The following is a 27,955-nucleotide window of genomic DNA, read 5'->3' on the forward strand; positions in this document are numbered from 1 at the left end:
CCGCAGCCAATTCCGCTGTGATGGCAGCCTATTCACCAGAACCCCCATGACAAATATAGGATGGAGAAAAAAGCATCAGCCAAGGCAGGCCAGGATGGGGTGGGGCAGGGTTATCAGGAGAAAGAATTGAACTTTTTTTTAAAGGCAAGTATTCAAATATATAAGTATTCTTTGGGGAAATTTTCTACCTCACTAAATTAGTTCAGAGACCAAAATCAAACTGGACTTATTGCAGCCCTAACTAAAGCCACCAAATGCAATTTGTACAATAAAAACAGCCTTTGGAAACCATTATTCATCTTCAGAACCCTATTAGTGGCAAAATAGTTTCCATACCTTTTTCTCTATTTTTAGTCTGAATTTTTAGAGCTTTTTTAGTTCTGCTCCTTTTTACTTCTGTGCCTCTTCAGGAATTCAGCTCACCTTCACTAAATATTGATGGGTCTCTCTGTTTCCATTCTGACTGAATTTTACATGGTTTCCTTCTATTGCTGTTCAGCACTCTTCTACTAAAAATATCCAGGTTTTGTTTTCCAGCATCAAAATAATGACTTAGGTTATGCGCTGCTGCAGACTTGTAAGCAGTCCTTATGCTGTTCAGAAGTAGGGGTTGCTTTTCTGACATTTACTGCAATGGGGAAAACTGTGGTAGAGCTGCTTCTGAACAGTATCGGGGCTGCTTACGAGTCTGCAGCATCTTTGGGATGGATCATTATGTCTCCCTAACACTGTACATCATGTGAACCACTGTGTATTTTTAATATATCTTTGATGGATTTTTTTTAGTTTTTCATGTATTTTCATATATTCCCTACCCAAACAGCTGGTGCAACAATTGGAAATTATATGTTTAAATATGGGTTTTTGTGCCAGCAGCTGAAATGCATAGAATCTTTAGAATCTTTATATCTTAGGAAGATATAGTAGGTCTCAGTTTGAAGCCTACTCTGGTAAGAGCAGAAGCAGCTTGAGGAGGTGAGCAAGCTTTTCTAAACAGAACAACATCTAGCCTTTCCCCCCTTCAAACTAACTGGAGGAGGGGAGATTTTGAGGGGCTGGTTTCTCTTTAAGGAATAAGCTGTGTGTGTGTGTGTGTGTGTGTGTGTGTGTGTGTGTGTGTGTGTGAGAGAGAGAGAGAGAGAGAGAGAGAGAGAGAGAGAGAGAGATTGTGTTATTTGCCAGGGCTAGCATTTGCCAGGGCTAGCAAACTCCATTTTTTTTGTTTGTCTCTGCCTGGAGGAGGTGGAGTCAGTTAGGGTTGGGGGAGGCCCCACATGCCTTTGACATTCTTTTGACCCACATCCTGTGTCTCAGTTGGAAGCCTACCTTCTACGTAAGAGGTGAAGGCCCGAAAGCAGAGCAAACAGAGCATAGTGAGCAGGAATAGCATACAGGAAGTTGGAGTTTTGCATGAGTTTAGTGGGAAGTGTGTGAGGGAGCCTGGAACAAGCCCCGGTGATCACAAGGAACCCGGTGGAGAAGAGAAGGTAAGTACAAATCCCTCCCTCATATTCTTGAGAAAGGCTGTTTGGACAGTTAAATAGCTAACCATTACAGCTGAGACCTATCCTTCTAATAAACTATCTCTAAATACTGTAAACAGCCAACAAAACCAGTATGAAGATAGAAAGTCAGCAGGGGAGGGGGCACATCTCAGTGTATTTCACAGAGTGCAACATGTATGACTATTTGCCCCATGGCCAGAAGTCATGGGTGTATGCTCGGTGCAAGGAGCTCCTGGCTCTCAAGGAACAAATTTGTTCCCTTGATACCAAGGTGGCAGATCTGGAGAAGCTCAGAGAGACAGTGAGGCATGTGGACGAGACCTTCAGGGACATGGTAGAGGCATCCCACTCCAGGGCTGATAGCTCCTCTGCTGTCAGGGAAAATAAAGGTCTCAGGCAAGGAGGACATCGGTCTGAGGAAGAGGGAAATGCTCCTTTAGAATGGACCCCTACTGTGGATGATGAGCCCATATCCTCTCGCATAGGATCAAGTGTGCGAACCCATATCCTCTCACACAGGATCAAGCACAGGATCAACAAGTGTGCGGATCAAGGTGATCCAGTTGACATAGTATACCTGGACTTCCAAAAAGCTTTTGACAGAGTTCCTCATCAAAGACTCTTGAGGAAACTTAGCAGTCATGGGATAAGGGTACAAGTACATGTGTGGATTGCTAACTGGTTGAAAGACAGGAAACAGAGGGTAGGTATAAATGGAGAGTTTTCACAATGAAGGGAAGTAAGAAGTGGGGTGCCCCAGGGATCTGTTCTGTACTGGGGCCGATGCTTTTTAATGTATTCATAAATGATCAGTAGTAGGGATAAGCAGTGAGGTGGCCAGATTTGCAGATGATACCAAACTCTTTCGAGGAGTGAAATCCAAAAAGGATTGTGAGGAGCTCCAAAAAGATTTCTCCAAACTGGGTGAGTGGGCAACAAAGTGGCAAATGCGGTTCGGTATTGGCAAGTGTAAAGTGATGCACATTGGGACGAAAAACCCCAACTTCAAGTATATGCTGATGGGATCTGGTGACTGACCAGGAGGGGGATGTTGGGATCAGGGTGAACAGCTCATTGAAAGTGTTGACTCAATGTGTGGCAGCTGTGAAAAACGCCAATTCCATGCTAGGGATCATTAGGAAGGGGATTGAAAATAAAACTGTTAATATTATAATGCCCTGATACAAAACTATGGTGTGGCCACATCTGGAGTACTGTGTACAATTCTGGTCACCACATCTTAAAAAGGACATTGTAAAACTGGAAAAGGTGCAGAAGAGGGGAACCAAGATGATCAGAGGCCTAGAACATCTTCGTTATGAGGCAAGTCTACAACACCTGGGGCTATTTAGTTTCGAAAAAAGATGACTGCGGGGAGACATGATAGAGGTCTATAAAATCATGCGTGGTGTGGAGAAAGTGGATAGAGAGGAATCCTACTCCCTCTCACATAACACTAGAACCAGGGGTCATCCCAAGAAACTGATTGTCACAAAATCTAGGACCAACAAACGGAAGTACTTTTTCATGCAACACATAATCAACTTGTGGAATTCTCTGCCACAAGATGTGGTAACAGCCAACAACCAGGATGTCTTTAAGAGGGGTTTGGATAACTTCATGGAGGAGAGTCTATCATTGGCTACTAGTTGGAGGGCTAAAGGCCACCTCCAGCCTCAAAGGCAGGATGCCTCTGAGTACCATTTGCAGGGGAGTAACAGCAGGAGAGAGGGCATGCCTTCAACTCCTGCCTGTAGGCTTCCAGCGGCATCTGGTGGGCCACTGTGTGAAACAGGATGCTGGACTAGATGGGGCTTGGGCCTAATCCAGTAGGGCTGTTCTTATGTTCTTATGAAGTCTGATCCGCTTGGGACTTGGAGGGGTCAGGAATCATGTGTTCCACCATGAATTTTGTCAAGAAAGGAATTTGGTAACATACCTAACCTTTGCTTTTCCTCCTCTCCCAATCTCTCCTTTATTTCTCCTCTTTAAAATCTGCTGGGTTTGGGTTAATGGAGAGGGGCGAGATATCCAGGGGAAATGGGTACTGTTTGTTTTTTTATTATTATATTATATTATATTATATTATATATTTATTTATTCGATTTATTCGATCAATGTCTATCTGAAACATTCAATAACAAAAACAGTGAACTGTGTGACAAAGATGCATCCCTAAAGAATTCTGAATTGGTTCTCTGCTCCTGTCTTGGTATGCTGAAGTATGCATCTGTCAGACTCCAGTCTTGTCCTAATCCTCTCTCCTACACATTTCTGTTGTCTCTTCAGTCATGGGTGAAGTCCTCCTAAGCAGCCCATAAGTGAAATATGAAGCAGTCAGGATTTCTGTGGCAGACACAATAAATTAAGGGGAGAGGCTCTCCAAGTTCAACACTTACTTAAAGTATATTTGCAAAAGCATGGCACAATTTACCTCCCTCAGAAAGAGTTTGGGCTCTTCACCACATACAGAACACTGTAGCCTGCCTTGCATCGTCTTAGTCCTTCCTGATAGGTTAAGTCAGGAGTTCCCAACCTGTGGTACTCCAAAGGTTGCTGAACTACAACTCCCATCATCCTCAGCTACAATTTATTGTGGCTGGGGATGCAAGGAGTTGTAGTTCAGCAACACCTGGTTTTGGGGGCCCTTGGGTTAAGTTACTCAATAGTGCCTCAGGGAGGTGGGATTTGCTTTTGTAGTCAGCCCTGCTGATGGCTATTGATAAAGGAAAAGCAGGCTTGGCTGGTTCTGACCTATGTATGTCAGCGGGTGGCAATATGAATGTAATAATCATATTTGGGTTATTCCTTTTGCACACGGTTACTGCCTTTTGAACATGGTTCATATGTTGCTGAATTCAATGAAACTGTGAACTAGTTCTGTGATTGGCCACTGAGATGCTATGCTCTGTGATTGGACTAACTACCTTTCCTGATATTGTTTTGCCTAATGACGTCAGTATCACTATATTAGCCTTGTAGCTTTCTTTTCCTGTGTGTCTCCATTTTAGGGAGTTCCCGACATGTCGTTGGTCAAATAAAGTTCTTCTCTGAATTTCTAGCAAATGGTGTAAAGGCCTCCACTCATTGAACTGATCACAGGTGGTAATTTTCCCACATCTCTATCTGCCTTCACTTCAAATTACCACAGAGTGTGCCTTCCCATTAGCTATAGCTCCTTAGCTATCACAAAGATATACTCTAGATTCTGTGGTACCTAACACTCAAGAGTAATGCTAACATCTAATGAATAACCTAGTTTGAGATCCCGGCTGAGGGACAGTGGGTGGGGAGCAACCAGGAAATAGCAGCTTGGGGAGGTGGAGCAAGTCACAAAATGGTGGCTTTGGGAGAACATAAAAACAGCCTTGCTGGATCAGGCCCAAAGCCTATCTAGTCCAGCATCCTGTTTCACATCAGTGGCCCACAACGTGCCTCTGAGAAGCTCATAGGCAAGGGGTGAGGGCATGCCCTCTCTCCTGCTGTTGCTCCCCTACAACTGATATATAAAGGCATCCTGCCTCTGAGGCTGGAGGTAACCCACAGTCACCAGACTAGAAGCTATTGATAGACCTGTCCTCCATAAATCTGTCCAAGCCCTTTTTAAAGCCACCCAAACTAGTGGCCATCACCACATCTCATGACAGAGAATTCCATAGGTTAATTATGTGCTGCATGAAAAAGTGATTCCTTTTCTTGGTCCTAAATTTTCTGGCCATCAGTTTCTTGGGATGATCCCTGGTTCTAGTGTTGTGGGAGAGGGAGAAAATTTTCTTTCTTTTAATTCTCTCTGTTCCATGCATAATTTTATACACCTTTGTCACGCCTCCCCATAGTCGCCACTTTTCCAAACTAAAAAGCCCCAGATGTTGTAGTCTTGCCTCATAAATTAGGTGCCCCAGACCCCTGATCATTTTGGTTGCCCTCTTCTGCATCTTTTCCAGGTCTACAATATCTGTCTTAAGATATGGTGACCAAAGCTGTATGCAGTACACCAAATGTGGCCTCACCATAGATTTGTTTAAGGGCATTATAATATTAGCATTTTTATTTTCAATTCTTTTCCTAATGATCCCTAGCATGGAATTTGCCTTTTTCACAGCTGGTGCACATTGAGTTGGCACTTGCAATGAGCTGTCCTACACAACCCCAAGATTTCTCTCCTGGTCAGTCACTGACCGCTTAGACCCCATCAGTGTATATGTGGAGTTAGGGTGTTTTGCCTCAGTAAACATAACTTTACACTTGTTTCTACTGAACCGCATTTGCCATTTTGTTGCCCACTCCCCCAGTTTGGAGATATCCTTTTGGCACTTCTCACAATCTGTTTTGTATTTCACTACCCTAAATAGTTTAGTGTTATCTGCAAAAGAGGCCACTTTGCTTCTTACCCCAACTTCTAGATCATTTATGAAAGAATTAAAAAGTACTGGTCCCAGTACAGATCCCTGGGGGACCCCACTTCTTCCCTCCATTGTAAAAACTGTCCATTTATCCCTACCCTCTGTTTCCTGTCCTTCAACTAGTTACCGATCCACCCTTATCTCATAACTGCTAAGTTTACTCAAGAGCCTTTGATGGGGAACTTTGTCAAAAGCTTTTTGGAAGTCCAAATATATTATGTCATCTGGATCACATTTATCCACATGTCCACTGACATTCTCAAAGAACTCCAAAAGGTTAGTGAGACAAGACTTGTGTTTGCAAAATCCATATTGGTTCTCCTTCAACAAGGCCTGTTCTTCTATATGTTTTGCATTTACAAAGTCAGTTGTAAAATAGCAGCATCTACAAAAAATTACACTTACAAAATAAGGGATTTTAACATGAAAACCCTTGAATTTCAGGAGAATTTTGCTGCAGGACAGGAGGGGAGAAAGAGATGCTGCTTTGTGGGAGAAGAAGCTGGAGGTAATTTAATGAAAGAGAATAAAAGCAAACTTGAGCATATGAAAAGAAAGAGACTTAAAAGCCCCATTCAGACATTTGAAATCCCGTCAATTTCATGGTCACAGGACTGAAAGTAGATAGGAAGTCCCACCCCAGCTCTGTCACTCACCCCCTCCAGTTTATGGTCCAGGTGTTGTTCGTGTTAATAGGGAAGTACTGGAACTGTAAAGGCTGGCGGTTCCATGATCGGCAGCCTGAATTGCCCAAGGTCAGTGGCCAATGGCTAGGGATGCTGGGAGTTGACTTCCAAAAACATCTGGAGACCCAACCTGGAGAGGAGAGCTCATCTTGTGGTAGCAAGCATGACTTGTCCCCTTAGCTAAGCAGGGTCCACACTGGTTGCATATGAATGGGAGACTTGATGTGTGAGCACTGTAAGATATTCCCCTCAGGGGATGGAGCCACTCTGGGAAGAGCAGAAGGTTCCAAGTTCCCTCTCTGGCATCTCCAAGATAGGGCTGAGAGAGATTCCTGCCTGCAAACCTGGAGAAGCTGCTGCCAGTCTGTGTAGACAATACTGAGCTAGATGGACCTATAGTCTGACTCATTATATGGCAGCTTCCTATGTTCCTAACTTTGATAACCCTTGATGACACATTCACATGCAAGCCATGTTCAGAGAAATAGCAGAGGACTGTCAAAACATTATATAAAATTCCTTAGAAACACTGCCAGTGTGTTTCATTGGTATAATGTCTGTAGCACAGCAAAGATACATTTCAAAATAGCAGGAAAGTGCCTAGAAGCAGGAACAGAACAGATGACTTAATAGGCCTTTAATATATGACTTTCTGTGATAGTGTAAGACCTGCTTATGCTGACACATCTCACATTTGCCACTGATTCCTTGAAGTTCAGCTAAAAGCAAATGTAATCCCACAATAATCTTGAAGAGATTTCTTGCAAATGTCTGTTTACAGTTACAGTCAGGTTAACTAGCTCAGTAGTAAGGCATTTTTAATAGCATCTGAATGTCATAAATACTGTGCCAGCAACTTTTGTAAATGCAGCCAGCGGACTGTATGCATAATGAAATCTCCTAAACTGGCTATATGCTGAAGTTCCTCACATGAAATCCAGAAATACCCATGGGTTCAAAACAAGTTCAGTCTAATAAACCTGAATTTTGCTGGTCAGCTATTCTCCCCCACAAGCTTATAGCCTTGTACGTATACAAATCTACACTATATCTATATCTGTCTGTCTGTCTGTGTTTGTCTGTGTGCGTGTAGAAAAATAGTGGCTGACATCCACACTAATGGAAGTGCTGGTGCAGCAACTCTGTGTGCATGCTACAGGGAGGACAATTTTTGTTGATCTTCCCTTCCTTTTGAACTTGCTGTGATTCCTGAAAATATGTCCCTGAGTGCTGCAGGGACATATTTTTGGGAGTCACCATTAGTATACTCTGGAAGGGTGAGATCAACAAAAATTGTCCTCCCTGTAGCATGCACACAATGTTGCTGCACCAGCACTTCCATTAGTGTGGATGTCAGCAAGTATATATGTACTTTTAAATGTGTGTGGGGGGGGGGCGGGGGGTGAAATCTCAGAATATCCAACTTCCTGGCTCCCACTTGATCACTCATGGCTCTCTTAACCTGGCTGGGCGCTCCTCCGACCTGTTTAGGATGGTGTGAACAAGCCTACTGTCATTCTGGGTTCAGTACAAGACTGAATGCCTCTTATTTTGGTTTATGTATTGAATTTCATGATTTATTTAACATATTTACATACCTCCCCGAACTCACATTTTTGGGCAGTTTACAATAAAACATCACCCATTAAAACAATCACAATTTTTAAAAAAGAAAGTTAAATTCTATTTTCAGTTGTTCTTTCTTTCCGCTGTTCGTCAGGTCCAGAAAGAATGTGGAACATGGGTTACAGGTGTCTGTCTTCCTGGATTCCTGGGATTTGTTGGCTAGTTTTGCTTAGGTTTGCTTATTCTTCCATTAACACTCAGAAGGCAGGCTAAAGCTCAACACAGCTGCTCCCGCCACAGTCATGGGCAGTGGCGTAACTATGGGGAGGCAGGGGGGGCACGTGCCCCAGGCGCCACCCCGGCGGGTCATGTGGGGGGCACCAAAAAGTGGCTTTCCCCCCGCCACCCCCCCTGGATCGCCCGCCGAGTGTGGCGGCGGGCGTGCAGCGGCAATTCGGCAGCGGGTCACCCGCTGAGTGCGGCGGTGGCTGGTGTGGTGGCTGGCGGCGATGGGATGGTCAGCCTGTGTAGCGGCCGAGCGGCGGCGTGGAGTACAGGCAGCGACGCCGAGCCGAGCCTGCCTTCTGGCCCGGTGTTGCTTCTGCGCAGGCGCGCCAGGCATGCCTGCGCAGTTGGGACGCCGCTGAGCCACTCGGTGGGCGACCCGCCGCCGCCGAATTGACGCCGCCCCGCCACCGCCAAATTGCCGGCCGCCGCGCCAGCCCAGGTATGTGGGGGCAGGGGGGCGCCATTTCAGGGCCAGAGCTTGCCCTGGGTGCCGTTTCCCCCCGGTATGCCACTGGTCATGGGCAGAAGCTGCTCCTGTGGAACAATTCTCTCTGCCACACTATGAAAGGCAGAGAGGCTCTCCTTGGGTGTGGCTTTGGCAGACCAACATTTGCTTCTTTTATTTATAGTAACTCGCTGCTGGATTTAGATAATGGAAGGTAAAGAACTAAAACTGAAATTCAACTTACAGAAGGATAGGGCCTATTTTAAGGAAAATTTGGAACTGCAGCACAGTAATATGCAATTGTAATTTGCACATGTTGTGTGTAATTTACCTGTCTACAATTTATCTGTCTTTGTGTGTGCATGCACATGCCTTTTGCTTAGAGTCACATTCCACATTCAGAAACCTACATAGAGTGGGAGAAAATTCTCAGAACTGGACAGTACTAATGCAGAAGAGTGTTCAAGCTTCACAAGGAGGCATAATGGGCATCAACAGAATTTTATTGATTTCAAAAACCCAGTAGGCCTCAGTACACATCCTTTTTAGTACACTGACCACATTGGATGGTCTTTCCTTGTCAGAAAAGTGACTGCCACGTTCTAGAATGTCTTTGGTGGGTGGGTGGGTGGGGGGAGAAATGGGTATATGTTAAGAAAGATAGCCCTCCCTACCAACAGAGATAGCTGCAGCAAGAGCACATTAACTGACTTGGTGAAAGAGTGGAAGCACAGCTACAGGATACAGGTCAGAGTGCTGAGGGAGGAGTCTGTGTGACTACAGCAAAGCATTCTCAATGAAGCTTGAGCAACAGCAACTAGGTCTCTGTGTTCATTGAGCAGATTATGCACTATTAAAATGTGGTTTCTGAAAACACAGAACTCACACTGTACTAACTCCAACAGACAATTACAGATCCTTGCACTGAACCTGGATTTCAGCGATGGTGGCTAGTCTAATTCCTGTTCTGGGCCCATGGACATGGCAGGTGATATTTCCCATAACTGCTTGTTTTTCAGGGTTCAGTGGGAAAATTATGAAATTGCAACTGGCCTAGATGGCAAAGACAAAAATGTTAGAGTTGCCACTCTATTATCTGTAATGGACAAGGAATGCCACATGCTCCAGCAGCACCTGCTACTCATACCATCAGCAGACAGAGAAGATCCCTCTAAATTGCTAGATGCCCTACAAAAGCATTTTGAACCCATATGGAATGTTATATATGAATGCTTTCTCTTTAACAAGTGTGTGCAGGACATGGCTGAAACTACGGATCATTATATAGCCAAATTGTGGAAAATGGCTTATTTCTGTGCACGTGGACCTTTAAAAGTTGAACTGATCAGGGGCAGATTGGTCATGGGCACTAAAGACAAAGGAACTCTGATGGGATGCTCAGAAAGTCATAATTAACACTACAAGAAACCATAGATATCTGCAGGGCTAGTGAACAAACTGCAACACAGATGCAAATAATCTATCCATCTGAAGCTGAGAGCATGCATTATATCAATAAAAATAAATCTACTAAGCCTTAAGCATCTTCACAACAGAACAGCAAGTACTGCAAACTTCAAAAGGGATACTGGCTACTGCGGCTACCAACATGATCCCGGCAAATGTCCAGCCTTTGGCAACACTTGCAGAAGCTGTGGCAGAAAAAATCATTATTCCAGAATTTGCAAATGCTCAAAGCAGACAAAACCCACATGCCACCCGACACTGGTAATCAATGATAATGCAGACAGCAATTCAGACATGGATGTTTTCATCACAAACAACATCAAAACAATACAGAGTTGGAAAACAGGCAGGTTTGTTAACCTTGTGCTAGTACCCTGCAAAGAAACTTTGCACTCATGGTTCAAGATAGAAACTGCATGCCAAATAGACAGTGATGCAAGAGTAAATGTAATGGGTTACAGGAGCTTTCTCAACATCATGCAAGATGGAGCAGTACAATCATCACCAAGCAGACTTCAGCTGTATGATGGCAGAATTATCAAACCACTAGGGCAATGTGTGCTCCAGGCAGAACACCAAGGAAAAATATACCTGCTGGAATTTCAAATTGTACACTCAAGGCAAAAGCCCACCCCCTCTGCTGCTATTAGCAAACAAATGAACCTTGTAACTCTGAATATAGCACAAACCATCAACATCATGACTAAAGAAGGTCCCCCAAACCACACTCTAGCATTTGTACGGATTACCAAAAGAACACATTCTAAAAAGTTATGAGGATGTCTTTGAAGGACTTGGCTGTCTTTCTGGCCCCCTACACCTGAAAGCAGATGAAACAATCCAGCCTGTGCAACACCTACCATGTAATTGTGCTGAAAGACAAGCTCATGAAAAGAGGATAAAGAGGATGGAAGCAGATGACATAATGGCCAAAGTAACAGAACCTATCAAATGGATCAGCAGTATGGTAGCCAGAGAAACCTGGGAAACTTTGCATCTGCATCGATCCCAGCAACTTAAACAAAGCATTATTGTGAGCTCACTAACAAATGCCATAGAAGAAATCTTACCTGATGCCAAAACAGAAGTATTTTCTGCCTTAGATGCGAAGGATGAGTATTGGCAATGGGAGCAGGGTGGCTGCAAATTTTTGGAATAAAATCAATTGCCGAAGAGTATCAGTGCCACCAACAGGACATTTGATTTATTATTTGATTTATTTATTTTATTTATATACCACCCTTCCAAAATGGCTCAGGGCGGTTTACAACAGAATAAAAACAAGTAAAACCAGTTAACAATTAAAATCAAAATTATAAAAACAGAATAAAACCAAACAAACATTCAAACGGCTAAAAACCCTGGAAAACCAGGGCAAACATTAAAACAATTAAAAACCCTGCAAGGCCAGGCCAAACACATGGGTTTTAAGGGTGCTCTTGAAGGTCCGTAAGGAATTAAGATTACAAATTTCTTCTGGGAGTGCATTCCACAGCCCAGGAGCAGCTACAGAGAAGGCCCGCCTCTGAGTCGCCACCAAACGAACTGGTGGTAACTGGAGACGGACCTCCTCAGATGACCTTAACATGTGGTGGGGATCATGTAAAAGAAGGTGCTCTCTAAGATATCTCAGACCCAAGCCGATATGTTAGCAGGTCTCAAAGGAATCAGTGCCATTGCAGATGACATCTTAATGTACGGATGTGGTGACACCATGGAAACATCTATTGCAGATCATGACCACAATCTCATCTGTTGTGTTCCCTGTAAGAGGGAATCCCGGATGTTGTTCACTATAGCTCCCAGTATCCCTAGCTGCAGACTAGTGGGCTTTGGCTGAGGATGCTGGGAGTTGCAGTTAAGAACATCTGGGATTTTCTGTTAGAAGGAACACTGCTCATCTGTCTCTTGGGAAGGTCCAGACAAGTCAATCTCATACTCAACAAGAACAAGATGAAACTATGTGTGACAGCAGTGCCCTTCATGGGACACTTTCAAACATCACAAGGCTTGCAACTAGACCCTGAAAAAATGAGAGCAGTTCAGAAGATGCCTAAAACATCCAATGCCAAATCATTGTAGCAGCTACTAGGGTTTGTTAACTAAAGGTAAAGTGTGCCGTTGAGTTTGTGTTGACTCCTGGTGACCACAGAGCCCTGTGCTTGTCTTTGGTAGAATACAGGAGGGGTTTACCATTGCCTCCATCAGCACAGTATGAGATGATGCCTTTCAGCATCTTCCTATATCTCTGCTGCCTGATATAGGTGTTTCCCATTGTCTGGGAAACATACCAGCGGGGATTTGAACCGGCAACCTCTGGCTTGATAATCAAGTCATTTCCCCGCTGCCCCATTAGGTGGCTCTACCTCACTAAATTTCCGCCTCTCCTCTCTGATGTCTGTGAGCCTCTGTGGCAATTGCTGGGCCCCAATATTGGATGTGGCTATCACAGCATGATGTTGCCCTCGAACAGATCAAGGACCTGGTTGCTAAACACTGTTTTGAAATATTATGATGTTAGTGATCCAGTCACTATGCAGTGTGATGCCAGTAAAACTGGCTTTAGGGCAGTACTCCAACAGAGTGAGCCACCTGTTGTATTTGCTTCAAGGTCTCTATTGCAGACTGAACGGCACTATGCCCAAATTGAAAAAGAATGCTTGGCAATAGTTTTTGCCTGTGAAATTTTTGACTAGTACGTACACGGTCAGAAATCCATCTGAGGTGTCAGTGATCATAAACCACTAGAAGTCATTTAAAAGAAACTCTTGTTATCTGCTCCAAAATGCCTCCAAATGCATGCTACTCTGACTGCAATGTTATCCATTGGATGTACAATACAAAAAAAGAACTGAAATGCACATAGCAGGTCCTCTTTCCAGGGCACCCTTGCCACAGAAAACACACGCACACAAGAATATGAAATACTCAATTCACTTGAGGCACAGTCACTTCAAGAGGAGTTAGAAGGCACTACTCAAGCAGATTACATCCCAGTCTCACAACAGGGACTTCAAAGAATCAAGGAAGGCACCTTACAGCATGATGAATTGCAACTTCTAACATCTGTTATTTTAACAGGTTGGCCACACACCCTGCACAAAGTTCCAGCGTCCATTCAGCAATACTGTCTGGAACTATCGAGATGAACCCAATGTTCAAGATGGCATCATATATAAGGCACATCGAATAATTATTCCAAAGGCCCTGAGAACTGAGATACTCTCTACAATCCATTGCAGCCTAATATTACTAATGAAATCTGACACCTAGAAAGAAATTGTGATATCTGTGCAGAATCCCAACCAGCACAACAGAAGGAAACATTGAAGACCCACAACATACCAAGCAGACTGTGGAGCAAGGTAGGAATGGACCTTTTTGTACAAAATGACCTTCATGCTCTCATCTTTGTAAATTACTACTCAGACTTCTGGGAATTGGGAAAACTGCCAAATACCAAAGTGACTCCCATAATAGGTAGGCTTATGAATAATTTCAGCAAACATGGCATACCAGACTGTGTAGTTTCATATGGGGGGGGGCACAATTTAACGGCAAATAATTTTCCCAACTTGCAAAAGATTGGGAATTTCACCACATTATCACTTTCCCCTACAACAATCAAATGGAAAAGCTGAATCTGCCATTAAAAATAAATAAATGCAAAAATGCTCTTACACAAAACTGCAAAAAACCAAAGAAAACATCTGGCAAGCTATCTTGATGTGGTTCAACACCCCCACAATGGGTATGACCAGAAGCCCAGTTCAGTGTCTTGTCTCCTGATGCACATGTTCAGTGGTACCCACAGCCACTGAATTCTTGAGACCTGAATCGCTAGAGCATGTGAAAGAGCAATTGGAGCATAAACATCGTTCTGTAAAATGAAATCCTACTATGACAAGCATGCTAGGGAGCTACCAGTGCTACACGTTGGAGATCCAGTACATGTCCACTTATTTCCTCATAACAAGACCTGCCCTTGGACTAAAGGAACATGCACAGGCAAAATAAAGCCTGCACTTACACAATCAAAGTGAATGGGCACTCATATAGATGGAATCATAAATTCATTCGTCCAATTTAACTTCCAATCATGGTTACCATATCAGATATGGATGATACCCAGGATACTTACATCTTGCAACCAAAAAAGGATGATTGCAGTAACACCATCCATTTTAGACAACTTCACAAGAGGAAAGTCACAGTCTCCATGCTAAAGAAGACACAGATGAACATGGTAAGCCTGTGAAGAGCACACGTACCTGCAACAATATCAAACCACCAGCACGTTAAAAAGATTTTGTGATGAATGACTGTTAAGCTGTTTAGCTTACATGCACTCCATGGTTAGAAGGTTCGAAGTTGAATATCCACTGTTTTGCATGTTTAGTTAGAAAGGTTATAACACACATTTTTTGGTTGTAGTTTTCTCAAACAAATATGAAATTGGGGATGTTAAGATAGATAACCCTCCCTACCAACAAAGGGAGCTGCAGCAAGAGCATTAGCTGACTTGGTGAGAGACTGCAAGCACAGCTATAGGATACAGGTTAGAGTGCTGAGGGAGGAGTCTGTGACTGCAGGATAACATTCTCAATAAAGCTTGAGTAACAGCAACTAGTCCTCTGTGTTCATTTAGCAGACTATGCACTGTTAAAACTGGGCCTGGGGTTCTTGAAGAGCCTGGACTTCTCACTTTACTTTTCGTATTGCTAACTTCAGTCACTTTTTACATCAGCTAACCTAACACAACTTTTGCACAACCTGGATTTTTGAACTGCATGTTTTGTGTCATGCACATTAAGAGAAAAGCCCTGCAGAAGTATTAGTTAGTACTCTACAGACAGCACCTAGGGGCTCAAACAAATGGTAGTCTCTCATTCAGTGTTGTGATGCACAGCTGAGTCTCTGCTAAATGCCCCAGGGAAGGGCATGTACCTTCACTTCAGGAATACCCTCATACTTAGTGGGAAACCAGCTGTGTGAACTCTGTAGCCCCTTCTAGCCCCTGATCAGTTCTCATCAGTCATGTGAACTGGACTAAGGAACAATGAATTGCACATGGAATCACTCAGCCTAATGTAGACAAATTGGGAAGAATATGTTTAGATATTTTGAAAGATAAATGGTCTCCAGCTTTGCAGATCCATACAGTTCTGCTATCAATACAGTGGACCGGGTCTCAAGATCTGTGAGACCCGGTTGGGGGCAGTGAGCGGGAAGAGCGGGCTAAGCCCGCGGGCTAACTCATGAGCGGGGAGAGAGGCCTGGGTGGCCGGATCGGCCACCCACACGATTGCTGGCCCCGAGACGGAGCCGGCGGGAACTGGGGAGCTTGGGGGCTGCGCGGCCCCTGGAAGCCCCAGTATGCCCTGCGCGAGCGCGCGGGGCATACTGGGGAGACCCCTGGAGCTGGGAGGTGGCTTCTTGCCTCCCCTCCGGGGGTCTACTCATGAGAAGGCATGGCGTGAAGGTGCGCTGCGGCTACTCATGATAATTAAAACCAGGTTTGCGGCACGCTTGCTCCACAAACCTGGTTTTAAGGCAGGGGTTCTCGAGCAGGTTACCCGCTCTAGAACCACTGGGCTCAGCTGCGAGCCCGGTGGTTCTTACGATCGGCAAAAATCAGGCTAGGATCTCCAAACTCGTTTTTTGCCGATCTTCTGAATAGCCCCAGTATCTGTGATCTGCTATTGATGGATCAGGTATGTGATAACAGTACCCATTTCCAGAAGTAATCTCTCAAGACTGAGCACTAATTCCAGTTTGAAGAGCTATGGATGCCAGTTACAGACTTTCCCACTGAAATTCTGGGAGAAGACTACATGCTTTTGTAAATCCTCTGGAGGACAGAAAAGTATTGTGGGTAGTTAGAAGCATAGAATTGGAAGGGACCAAAAGACCTCTAGTCTCCACAGAACCATCAACTGCATCCAGAACACAGTGTGCTTGGGGTCAGAGCAACTCGAAGCAGAATGCCATCCCAGTTTCAGGGAACCTATCTGTTATAACACTATCAAAATCAGTTCTCAGAAAAGCAATAATAATGAACATTCAACCATTTCAGAAAGAGGCTTTCCCAGAGATCAGTTTGTTTTTCGACTGGTAGACAATGAACCACTGACACTGTAGCCAAGTGCCTACCAAATAATTTGAGGCAGTTCAAGATCTTTTTTGAAGTAATGTACTGCTTTAAGAGAACAGAGTATAAAGCATCCTAGCATCATCTAGAGGCCAGTTAGAAACTACAGTGCATGGCTTTTAGATACACTTCAAATTAAGTAAAACACACATCATCCAGATAAAATGTTAAGAGCAGTGGCACAAGCAAGGTTTATAGGAGACCATAAATACCAGCAAAATGATGGTTTTCCTCCCTTGTAGCTATTAGCTGCTACAGGAAGCGGGGAATGTCATCCTTTTTGTGGATATATTTTTCCTACCTACTTGTCCATTTGTCAAAAATAAATAAATAAATAAATAAATACTTTATTTGCTGTTTCTAGAGCTAGTGTTTTCCAGTGCACGGGCTGTTGCAAACACACCTAGGAGTCTAGGGCTCTGCAGTGGATTCCTTGGGTATCCTTGTAAAATAAAATCTCTGGCTAATATCCTAACAAAGTGCTGGTGCCTTGTGAGATGCACCACTACTGCAGAGGCATTTGACTAAGCAAGCACCAGTATTTGCACACATGGGGGTGATGGTGGAAGTGGAGGGTTTTACTGCCTCCCCTTCCCCCAGATGCACTCTGAGCCACCCAAACATATGTTCTCAGGGATATGTTTTCAGATGACACAGGCCTTCTGAGGGAAGGGAAGGTCATCAAAATTTGCTACACCCTCCCCTGCGTGAACATCAGTGCTGTGCAAGTCTGGAACTCATCCGTAGCAGCAACACATCTCACAAAGTACCAGCACTTCATTAGGATGTCAGCCATGCTCTCCAGTTAAGTTGAATGAGGGCCTGCATCACAGGTTATGCAGAGAGAACAGATGAGATATAGATTTAAAGTGTCACATGAATTATAATGCTCAGTTCATCTTTATATTTCTGAAAGAGCTGGAAATGTTATGATCCTTATAGACTCATAACTGGAGCACCTGCAGATGAGAGGAAGGTACCAGCGTACATGAGTTAACTCAAAGATCTGTTGGTTTCACAAAAATCTGAAGGGAGTAAAAACTAAGGAAGCATACCCTTCTGCAAATGCGCCACTGTAACTCAAAGGAGCAGAATGTTCACCAGCTCAAAGGGCAGTTAATAGAAAACCAGGTCAGTGGAGCTAATGGAACTCTAGTCAGGAGTCGGGTCAGGAGGAAAGCCTGAATAAAAAAGAGTGGGACATTTCTCAGCTTGAAGAATATCTCTCAAGACAGTCACAACCACCCACTTCTGAGGGGGAAAGGTGTCCAAACCCTTCACTATGCTCAGGCACAGGCTCAGGTAACACATGCATACCAAGCATAATCCCTGATAACTGAGGAAAGAGGCACCTTTTAAAACTGGTGATTTTCTTTATTGAGCAGGGGGAGAGCAACTGGCCCTATCCATTCCCAGCACACCATTCCTCCAGTGGCTGTTGCTGGTGTCTATCTTATGTTTCTTTTTAGATTGTGAGCCCTTTGGGGGCAGGGAGCCATTTTATTTGTATCTATGTAAACCACTCTGGGAAATTTTGTTGAAAAGCAGTATATAAATATTGGCTGTATTCGTATATACTGCAGTGTTTTGTTGTTAATAATTGTTGTTGACACTTGTTAATAATGATTATTTGATTGGCAGTTCACAGCTTGTACAACCAAATAAGGTCATACAGCACCTATTACTGCTACTCTTTAAGATGTGTTCTGATCTACTTTGGGATGGTGGTGGTTTACTCTCTGAAGATTCAGCTTACTTGTGTTTTGTACATTAACTGGCAAGGGTTGAGATTTTTGCTCAGAGGCAAGCTGCAGGCAGTTAATTTAATTTAGCACACTTTAACCCTGCGCTCAATTACATCTGCTCCCTAATACAATTATTGGCCTGCAGCCGGTTTGGGTTCAATTGAGGCTTTGAAGTATTGGTTCAAGTCCTGTTTTGTTTGGGGAAAAATAAAGGGTTAAACAAAATCAGGTTTCTTTTCAGTTGACTTTCTGATTCCAAAGTAGGAAATTAAAATCAGTCGGAATCTGAACCAAACCTGGATCTAATTTTTAATTCCCCCAAACTGGACAAACTCTGAGCTTACTCTGTGTTGGAAACACCATATGATGATGCCCTGTGGTGCTTTGGCTGCTTGCAACATGGATTAGGCCATGCGTGTTACCTGCTTCTGCCTTTTTGTGTAAACAACATACTCTCACCTCTAACCACTACTCAGTGTGGTGCAAACAAAGCAATATCTCTTCCAGTTAGCAGCTTGTAAATGGTCTTTACTGACAGCCCTGCAAGGTACAAACTTTACAACCCATGTAGCATCGAGGAAGCAAGCACATGCTCCTAACAAAATTAACTTAAAATTAATTACTCAGCAATTGCCTGATCACAGACAAGTCTGTTAGAAGTGGGAATTCTAAACCATTGCTCTTAGCACCACATTAACCTCTTCTGGCTACTAGAGACATGAGGAGTTATGTTAATAGGTCTCTCTTGGTCAGTTAAGAGTCAGTTAGAATTGTTCAGTTGTTGTTGAAGGCTAGTGCCTATATGAGTATGTTGTTCTATGGGGCTATTCCCACGAGCAGCAAAAATCAGGCTAGGAGAACCTAGCCCGATTTTTGCTGCTTGTGTAAACCACCGGGCTTGCAGGCAAGCTTGCAGGCTTACAAGTAGGTCACCCGCTTCTGTAGTCCACCCCTTAAACCAGGTTTGCGGAGCAAGCGCTCCGCAAACCCGGTTTTCAAAATCGTGCGCAGACCCCCGGTGGGAGGATGAAAAGCAGCCTCTCGGCTCAGGGGTCTCTCCAGTATGCTCTGCGTGCTCGCACAGGGCATACTGGAGCTTCCGGGGGCCACACGGCCCCCGATCCTCCCAGCCCCTGCCAGTTCCGTCACGGAGGCAGCAGTCGTGTGGGCGGCCAATCTGGCTGCCCAGGGCTCCCGCCCTGCTCGTCTGCGGGGAAGGCAGGCTTAGCCCGATCTCCCCACTAACCTTGCAAAAGCGGGTCTCACTGATCGTGAGACCCGCCTCTATGTCTCTTTCTCAGTATGTAATGTTTTAGTTTCTTAATAAATCTGTATTTGTTTTTCAACTCAACCTACTCTTTTCAGATAATCTCCTGGGCTGAACCTCTTTACCACCAGAGCATACTCTGCTGTGTGAGGGTTTTAATGTTTCTCCTCACACCCCTCAGCACGGTTATGGGCCCAGAGCTCTGAGACTGGTGAAGAACATAATTAGCCTGAATAAGAAAACAAGGAGCATTTTCTCACGATCAGTGAGAATGGGCTCGAGGGAGAGCGGGGAGGAAGCCTGCTTGCACTTACCTCCCCACAGATGTCCAAGCAGGTCATCTTCGGTGCACTTCCTATGCACCCACATAGGCAGCCCTGCTTGGAGCTACATGGAGCAGGGTGGAGGAATCCGGGGCTGGAACGTGTTGTTCTGGCCTCTGGGCATCCCACAATGCAATGTGTGGCATGCATGTTGCATTGGGGATTTCCCCATAAGATTGACACCCTATGCACTATGTCCCTGTGTCTCTTCAGGCTGAATTCAGCCTGAGGCAACACATGATACCAGAGTAAGCCAGAGTAAGTGTGTGGAGTGCACCCTTAGCCTCAGCTAACAGTCGGGTTCATTAAGAGGGTTAGGCAGGGGGTGAGCAGAGGGATCTGCAAGGATCCTGCCACTTCTCACGAGCAGCCTAACTCTGGCTGGGTTGCCCCAGGCAGAGTTAGGGTGGTCATGAGGACAACCTCAAGGTTTTTTAAAAGACGGAGACAAGACAAGTGATACAGAAGATTGAGAAGTTACAAGGTACAGATTTTGAACTGTGGTCTTTCAAAATTGAGATGCTCCTAAAAAGCCACCTAATCAGCAGGGTCGTGCACACAGAGCACCTTGTCCAAGAAGGAGAATAAAGAAAAACCTGGGACAGTACAGATGATAAAGCCACAGGGATAATTTGTTTATCAGTGAGTGGCTCTATATTGGTGCATTTAAGAAATAAACAACATGTTAGGGATATGTTGGAGACTCGGAAGAAAGTACATGAAAGAAAGGCAGCTGTCTCCAAGGTGCATCAAGTTATAAAGATGTCTAATAAGAAACTAAAGGAGGGAGATGATCTGTCTAAGCATGTACTTGAGATGGAGACTTAATGACAGCTGTAAGCACATGGAATAATTTTGCCTGATATCGTTCAGACTGGATTGTTATTGAACAGTCTTCCTGAGTATTTTAAACCTATTGTAAATGTATTAGGAGCTAAATATTATTTGAGTTTGAGTTTGTAATAAACCACTTGGAAAACTTTAATTTGCGCAGAAGTAATGGGCAGCAACTAAAATCAAGTGAAGGTGCCCGTCTCTGTCACTTGGACTGCAAGCAGCCTGAGCACACATATGACCCTGGCACCAGGGTTAAGGGCACGCTTGTGCCCTTAACCTCAGCTAATGGCCAGAATAAAATGCTGGGTCAGGCAGGCAGCGCCGGAATCTTTGCAGACCATGGCACTTCACACATGCAGCCTAACCCAGGCTGGGCTGCCCTGGCCTGGATTAGGCTGAGTGTGTGAATACCCTTAGATAAAGAGAGAGACAGGAACTTCTTGAACTGCTATACAGTGATATTTGTGTGCAAATGCAGATTGATTCATTGGGGGAAATAGGTATTTGTTAACTTTCATAGATAATTATTCAAGAGACACATTTACTTATTTGATTAGTGAAAAGAACCAAGTACTTGAAAAATTGAAGGAATAGGTTACAATAGTTGGTGGGCCACAGTGTGAAACAGGATGCTGAACTAGATGGGCTTTGGGCCTGATCCAGCAGGGCTGTTCTTATGTTCTTAAGAGTCTGCAATACGTTTGGAATGAAACCTCAGATGCTGATATTAACAAATGGAGTAGAATAGATAGGAAATTAGATAACTGAATATCTGAAAAAGGAGAGCATTGAACATAAAATGGCAATGCCACATACTCCAGAACGAAAAGATGGTGCAGAAAGAATAGGTCTTTAATAGAAATGGCCAGATGCATGCTCCTGGATGCAGGACTATGTAGTAAGTTTTGGGGAGAGGCAATTAACACAGATTGCCTACTAAAGTTATAAATACAACACCATTTGAATTGTGGCATGGAAAGAAGCCTAATCTGGAGCATATTAGAGTTTTGGGCTCAAAAGCATATGCCTATATGCCAAGGTCAAAAAGAATCAAATTGAACTGCAGATGTGAGGAGGGGATATTAGTTGGCTATGCACCAGGATGTGCATAGAAGATCTAGAATACTAGAATCTTGCCACAGAAACCATAAAAATGTGCTATTTAGTGTATTTTGATAAAAAGAAAAGAAAAGCCAACACATATTAAACTGGGTCCAGAATGTGGTAGCCAGGTTGGTCTCTGAGTCATTTAGGAGAGACCATATTACTCCTGTGTTGAAAGAACTACACTGGCTGCCGATACATTTCCAGGCAAAATACAAGGTGCTGGTTATTACCTATAAAGCCCTAAACAGCTTAGGCCCTGGGTTTTTACAAAAACATCTTGTTCACCATGAGCCCCACCGCCTGTTAAGATCATATAGAGAGGTTTGTCTGCAGTTGCTGCCAACTCATCTGGTGGCTACTTGGGAACGGGCCTTCTCCATTGCTGCCCCTGGACTTTGGAATGTACTCCCTGTTGAAATAAGAGCTTCCCCATCTCTGGCAACTTTTAAAAAGGCACCGAAGAGATATTTATTCACCCAGGATTTTAATTAGATTTATAGTTTTAATATTTTTAATATTGGGGTTTAAATGATTTTAATCTTAATGATCTTAATGTTTAAATGATTTTAATTGCTTAATTGATTTAATATTTTAAATGATTTTAATTGTAAACTGCCCAGAGATGCAAGTTTTGGTGGTATAGAAATAAGTTAAATACATAAATTTAGCCCAGCAGAGAGGGAGAGGGAGAGTCCATCCACTTCCAACCCTGTGCTGCCTGGAGTGAGAGACCAGGTGGTTGCTGGGGTTCCTTCTGCTGTTGCCTGCCTGCTTCTGCTTCCCCTGTGGAGCTGCAGCCTCAGGGTAACTTATGTGGGAAGTGTGGGCAGGATTGGGACCAGCCCCTGAGCCACTCAAAAGTTCCTAGGGTCACCTGCTCAGCTTTGGGCTTTATAGGAAGGCTGCCTGTCACCCCTTTGGGGGAGCCACTTCGTGGGAGAATGAGGGCGAGGATTGGAGGGCTTCTGTTGAATCAGTTTTAAGCTGTTTTGGACTTGGGTTGAAGTTGTTGTAATGTATTTGGGTTCGACTGGAGATGGGGCGACAGGGGGTGCCTTTGTTGACTATGGGGCAGCTATCCCGGTGGTGGTGGGGAATAGAAAAAGTAATGTTGGCAGGTCAGAGGCCATTCCAGGGGAAGGGTAGTCAGAAATTTAATAGCTGTCTCCCCTTCCGGCTGTCCTGCCAGCTCTTTGACCTCAGGTAGCACTGCCAACAACCCACATAGCCTTACCCTGCTCCTCTGTAATGCCAGGTCGGTCCAAAATAAACCTGAACTCATCCATGATTTGATCATGGATGAAGGGGCCGACCTGGTATGTATTACCAAGACTTGGTTGGGGGAGGCTAGTGGTCCAGTTTGGTCCCAGCTTCTTCCTCCAGGATATCCTGTAGAGGAGCAGGTGAGGGGATGTGGGTGGGGAGGTGGAGTGGCTGTGGTTTATAAGGATAACATCTCCCTTACCAGGGTCCCTGTTAGGGTATCGGACCATATTGAATGTGTGTACTTGAGTTTGGGGACCAGGGGTAGATTGGGACTTCTGTTGGTGTACCGATTGCCCTGCTGCCCAGCAGAATCCCTTACAGAGCTCACGGACTTGGTCATGGAGCTCACGTTGGAGTCTCCCAAACTCTTGGTGCTGGGGGACTTCAATGTTCATTTCGGGACCAATCTGTCCAGGGTAGCTCAGGAGTTCATAGCGGCCATGACAACTATGGGCCTATCCCAAGTGGTCTCTGGACCGACACATATTGCAGGTCACATGCTTGATTTGGTCTTTTACTCTGATCAGGGTGGTGTTCTGTGGGTGGGGATTCCTGTGATTTCCCCATTGTCATGGATGGACCACCATCTGGTTAAGGACTTACAACCACTTCCCACCTCTGCAGGGGCGAAGGGCCTATTAGAATGGTCCACCCAAAGAGGTTAAGTTATTGGATCCAGTAAGATTCCAAGAAGCCTTGGAGGGATTCAGTGCTGGCTTTGCTGGTGATCCTGTTGATGCCCTGGTTGAGAATTGGAACAACTTGTTCACCAGGGCAGTAGACACGATTGCTCCCAAGTGTCCCCTTCGGCCCGCTTCAAAATTGGCCCCTTGGTATACAGAAGATCTACGGGGGCTGAAGCAGCAAGGTAGGCAACTGGAGTGTAAGTGGAGAAAGACTCGACTCGAATCCGACAGATTGCGACATAGAGCACATCTAAAGATCTATGCTCAGGCAATACATGCGGCAAAGAGGCGGTTCTTTTCTGCCTGTATTGCCTCTGCGAGTTCATGTCCAGCGGAGTTGTTCGGGGTTGTGAGGGTACTAGTATCTGCTCCCCCTCTCTTGAACCAGAATTTGGAGTCATCAGTTACCCGCTGCGATGTGTTTAAAGAGTTTTTCGCAGATAAAATATCTCGGATTCGGGCCGACCTAGATGAAGACCCCACAATTAATTTTATGTCTGAACTGGAGGTGCCCAACAACTCCTCTTATGTGATTTGACTGGATCAGTTTCAGTTTGTGACTCCTGAGGATGTGGACTCCACACACAGTCCACACACAAAATGGGCTTTGTGATGCGAATTCTAGCTTTTCTTGACATATGTCCAGGTTTTTAAAATGCTGATTTTAAGCTACTTTTTCTGAAAATGCTGGAGCAAATGGGTGAGTCACTGACATAGAATCATTAGCAAGATAAGAGGCATGCGATCTTCAGACATGCAGATCTATCTCTGAAGGAGCTCTCTTCCCCCCCCGCCCCATCCCATTGGCTAGAAGGAAAACATGGAGCATGCCATGTGGACTTGTTTCAAAATAAAACCGAGAGCAGAGGGGAGGGGCTGCTTCCCTCAATGCCTTGAGTGTACTTTGAAGTGGCTTCTTGCAGCGTTTACCCTTAAGCCTGAAGCCAAGTGCAAATAACTAGGGGTGTGCATTTTGGAATTTTCTTGTTTCGATTTGTATCCGAATCGAAACACCCCCGTTTTGTTTTGTACCCAAATTTTCTGAATCCGAATCAGCCCTGTTTTGTTTTGTAGCCGAATTTTCCGAATCCGAATTGATTTGGATTTTTAAAAAGGGTCCCAGGGCAAAAAGAGTGGGTGGTGGTGATAGCATCCAATGGGTGGAAGTTAGCAGCCAAATTTCAAAGGAATTAGGCAAAGGGCTGATTTTTTGTGAAATTTTTTAAATTCACACATCTTTAAGACTTTCCCCATAGGGAATAATGGAGATTCCAGCAAATGTATCACTTCAAATCAAGGGGAAAGGGATGACCCAGAGCGGAGTGTGGTGGGTGGTAGTGCCCAATGGGGGCAAGGAAACTTCCAGAATTATTTCAAAGAAATTGGGCAAAGGGCTGGTCTTTTGTGATTTGAAGTTTACGTGTCTAAGATGTCTCCCATAGGGAATAATGGAGGTTTAGGTTTCAGAAGCCCCATAATTCCACTTGGGAGGCACTGGGGTTGTCCAGAGTGAGGGGTTGTGTAGTGCACATAGGGTGCCAACCACCCCCATACCCACAAGCCCATGGGGTACTGGGTTTTGTTTTTTCTGAGGTGTTCATTGTAGATTCTCTGGTAGCATATGAGATTTTCAGTGAAAAACAAGAATCCACTCTCATATGCTACCAGAAAATCTACACTCAGAACACCACAGAATCAACAGAACCCAGCACCCCATGGGTTAGCAATCCTTCCCCTGGCCAATGTGGGGTCAGTAAAGAGTGGCAAGTAGCAAACGAGCCAATGCGGAACAAGGAGGGAATTGTCAGCAGGTCAGCCCATGATTTAGATCACCGTTCAGAAGGCTGGAAGGGTGGGAAATTCAAAGTGATGTCAAACACAAAATGGAGACTGACTCAGAGATCACCACAAAATGGAGGTCCGAAACAACAAAACGTTTTGTAGCCGAAACAGGGACGTTTTTTTTTATATACAAAACTTTTGGATCTGGAAAATGGGTGTTTTGTTTTGTCTACAAAACACCCGAAACAGGCTGTTTTGGGTACAAAATGTTTTTTATCTGAAACGTTTCCACATCCCTACAAATAACTCCCTGGGGAATATTCCTTATTATCCAGGAATACAAAAAGAAAGAGAAAAAGATGGAAGTTATCTTCTTAACAGAAATAAAAGATAAAAGACCTTTTAGAATGTCCGGGTCTTACAGTTGCCAAAGAAGTCAGCACTCCAATGCAAGTTAACTTCTTCTTGAAAGTTAACTTATAATGGAACTAAGATGGAAACAGTGAGCTTCTTCCAGACAACAGGCAATATAAGAAAGAAAGTGGAAAAGATCTATATATTGCTGCAGTAACAAGCCCAGACATCGCCTCAGCTGTAGAAGTGTTAAGCTGGAAAGTGGGGTCACTCATCAGAAATGACTGGTAAAAATGATAAAAGACTGGGTAGGTACCTCAAAGGTACAGCTCATCTAAAACTTAAATTGCCAGCAAGTAATAATCCTAGACTAGTGGGTTTTGTGGGTGCAGATTAGGCAGAAGACAGAACATATTGCAAATCTACAAGTGGGTACCTGTTCTTTTATGGAGGTGGAGTGATTAGTTGGTGCAGTTGAAAGCAAAATACTGTTGCTCTTTCCTCTATGGAAGTGGAATATATATCAGCCACTTGGACTTGCCAGGAAGTGGCACGGATGCACACATTATTGCAAGACTTGAAACCAATTGAATTGTATGAGGACAACAATTTATCACCAGAGCATACTATGCTGTGTGAGACACCATTCAACATGTTTAACCTCTTCAGCGGCTACTACTGTATGCATGAATTGGTTTGTTTTTCACATATGATTTAGGATAGAAAATTTTCCTTTACCCTTGCCATAAGACAAAAAGGAAGGGTTCTAATGGAATCTAAGATGAGCAGTATTCAAACTGTAGGTGGTGATGATGATATTTGCACATCTGCATGCAAGGACCTGCATCAGTCACGTCCTGAACATTTCACTGGCTTTTGTCACTTGGCCCTTGCATCTCTTTTGTTAATGACTCTTGAGTGAGGGGCTAGGGCTGTTTGCTCAGAAGGGTTCACAGCCACTTGGCTCTGCTGACCTTGGAATTTATGTATGTACTGTAGGTATGTATTTATTTGATTTCTATGCCGCCCTTCAAGAAAAAAAAGGTGGCTCTTTGCCAAATTAGCAGGGTCCTCTGCTGAAAAGCTCAAATGAATAGGCTCTGACTCCTGGAGGGGCAGATCAGACCTCTCAGATTCATAGAAGGGTTATCTCCACCCAAAGAATTTTGCTTTTTGATACACTGGAGAGTACCATTGAATAGGGATGTACATGAACCTGTCCAGAGGTCCTTTTATGGGCCTCCGAACAGGTTTGAACACTGGCCGGTTCGAGGGCTGGAAGGTGGTATGTGTGTGTGTCTGCCTTTAAGGGCGGGGAAGGGTGCACTTACCACTCCCTCTGCTTTCCCTCCGCTGGTGCTTGGTTTTCTCAAAGTCCATCAGGGCAGCAGTGTACCTCCCTGCCTCCTCCTTACTCCCCTTACTGGAAGTAACCAAAAGTAACTCAACACACCTGTGTGCGTCGGGTGCGTGCACACATCACGCTTGCACGTGCCGACATGCACAGGCATGCCGAGTACTTCTGCTTACTTCTGATAAAGGGGGCAATGGGGCAGCAGGGAGGCACGCTACTGCCCCGATGGACTTTTAGAAAACCGAGCACCAGTGGTGGGGGAAGTAGAGGGAGGGGTAAGTGCACCGTTCGAACAGGCCCCCCCCCCTCGAACAGGGCCTGCCTGTTTCCGTGCACATCCCTACCATTGCATAGCATGGACTGCTTTAAATTCTCTGCAGATTTGCTTGATGGATTATGCTCTGGCAGTTGTGAGAGCCTATTTGAGAATAAAAGGGCTCACTTAAGCTGTAGACAGGGGTAGGCAACTTGGCTCTCCAGCAGTTGTTGCAACTGCAACTGCCCTCATCCCCAGCCACGATAAATAGTTGCTAGGGATGTTGGAAGTTGCAGTTCAGCAACAGCTGGAGAGCCAAGATGCCTACTCCTGCTATAGAGCAACATGTGCTTTCTGTTGGGGGGACAGTTCCCCAGACCTTTGAGCCTGAATCTGACCTTGCCTCTGCAGAACCTCAACTCGATGCCTTCTTTCTAGAAGCTGTTCCTTGCTATTGACTGACTCCA

At 44.5% G+C, this 27,955-nt stretch overlaps 1 long non-coding RNA gene across 1 annotated transcript in view; it reads left to right on the forward strand.

The window, feature by feature from the left end:
- The window catches only part of LOC128322748 (uncharacterized), a 54,434-nt gene that overhangs the window by 6,526 nt on the left and 19,953 nt on the right, over positions 1 to 27,955 (forward strand). The window contains exon 2 of the long non-coding RNA XR_008305943.1: positions 6,353 to 6,416. This is a non-coding gene — a long non-coding RNA (uncharacterized LOC128322748). The remainder of the gene's footprint in view (positions 1 to 6,352; positions 6,417 to 27,955) is intronic.

Source organism: Hemicordylus capensis, chromosome 4 (assembly GCF_027244095.1).
Source record: "Hemicordylus capensis ecotype Gifberg chromosome 4, rHemCap1.1.pri, whole genome shotgun sequence".
Classification (NCBI taxonomy): Eukaryota; Metazoa; Chordata; class Lepidosauria; order Squamata; family Cordylidae; genus Hemicordylus; species Hemicordylus capensis.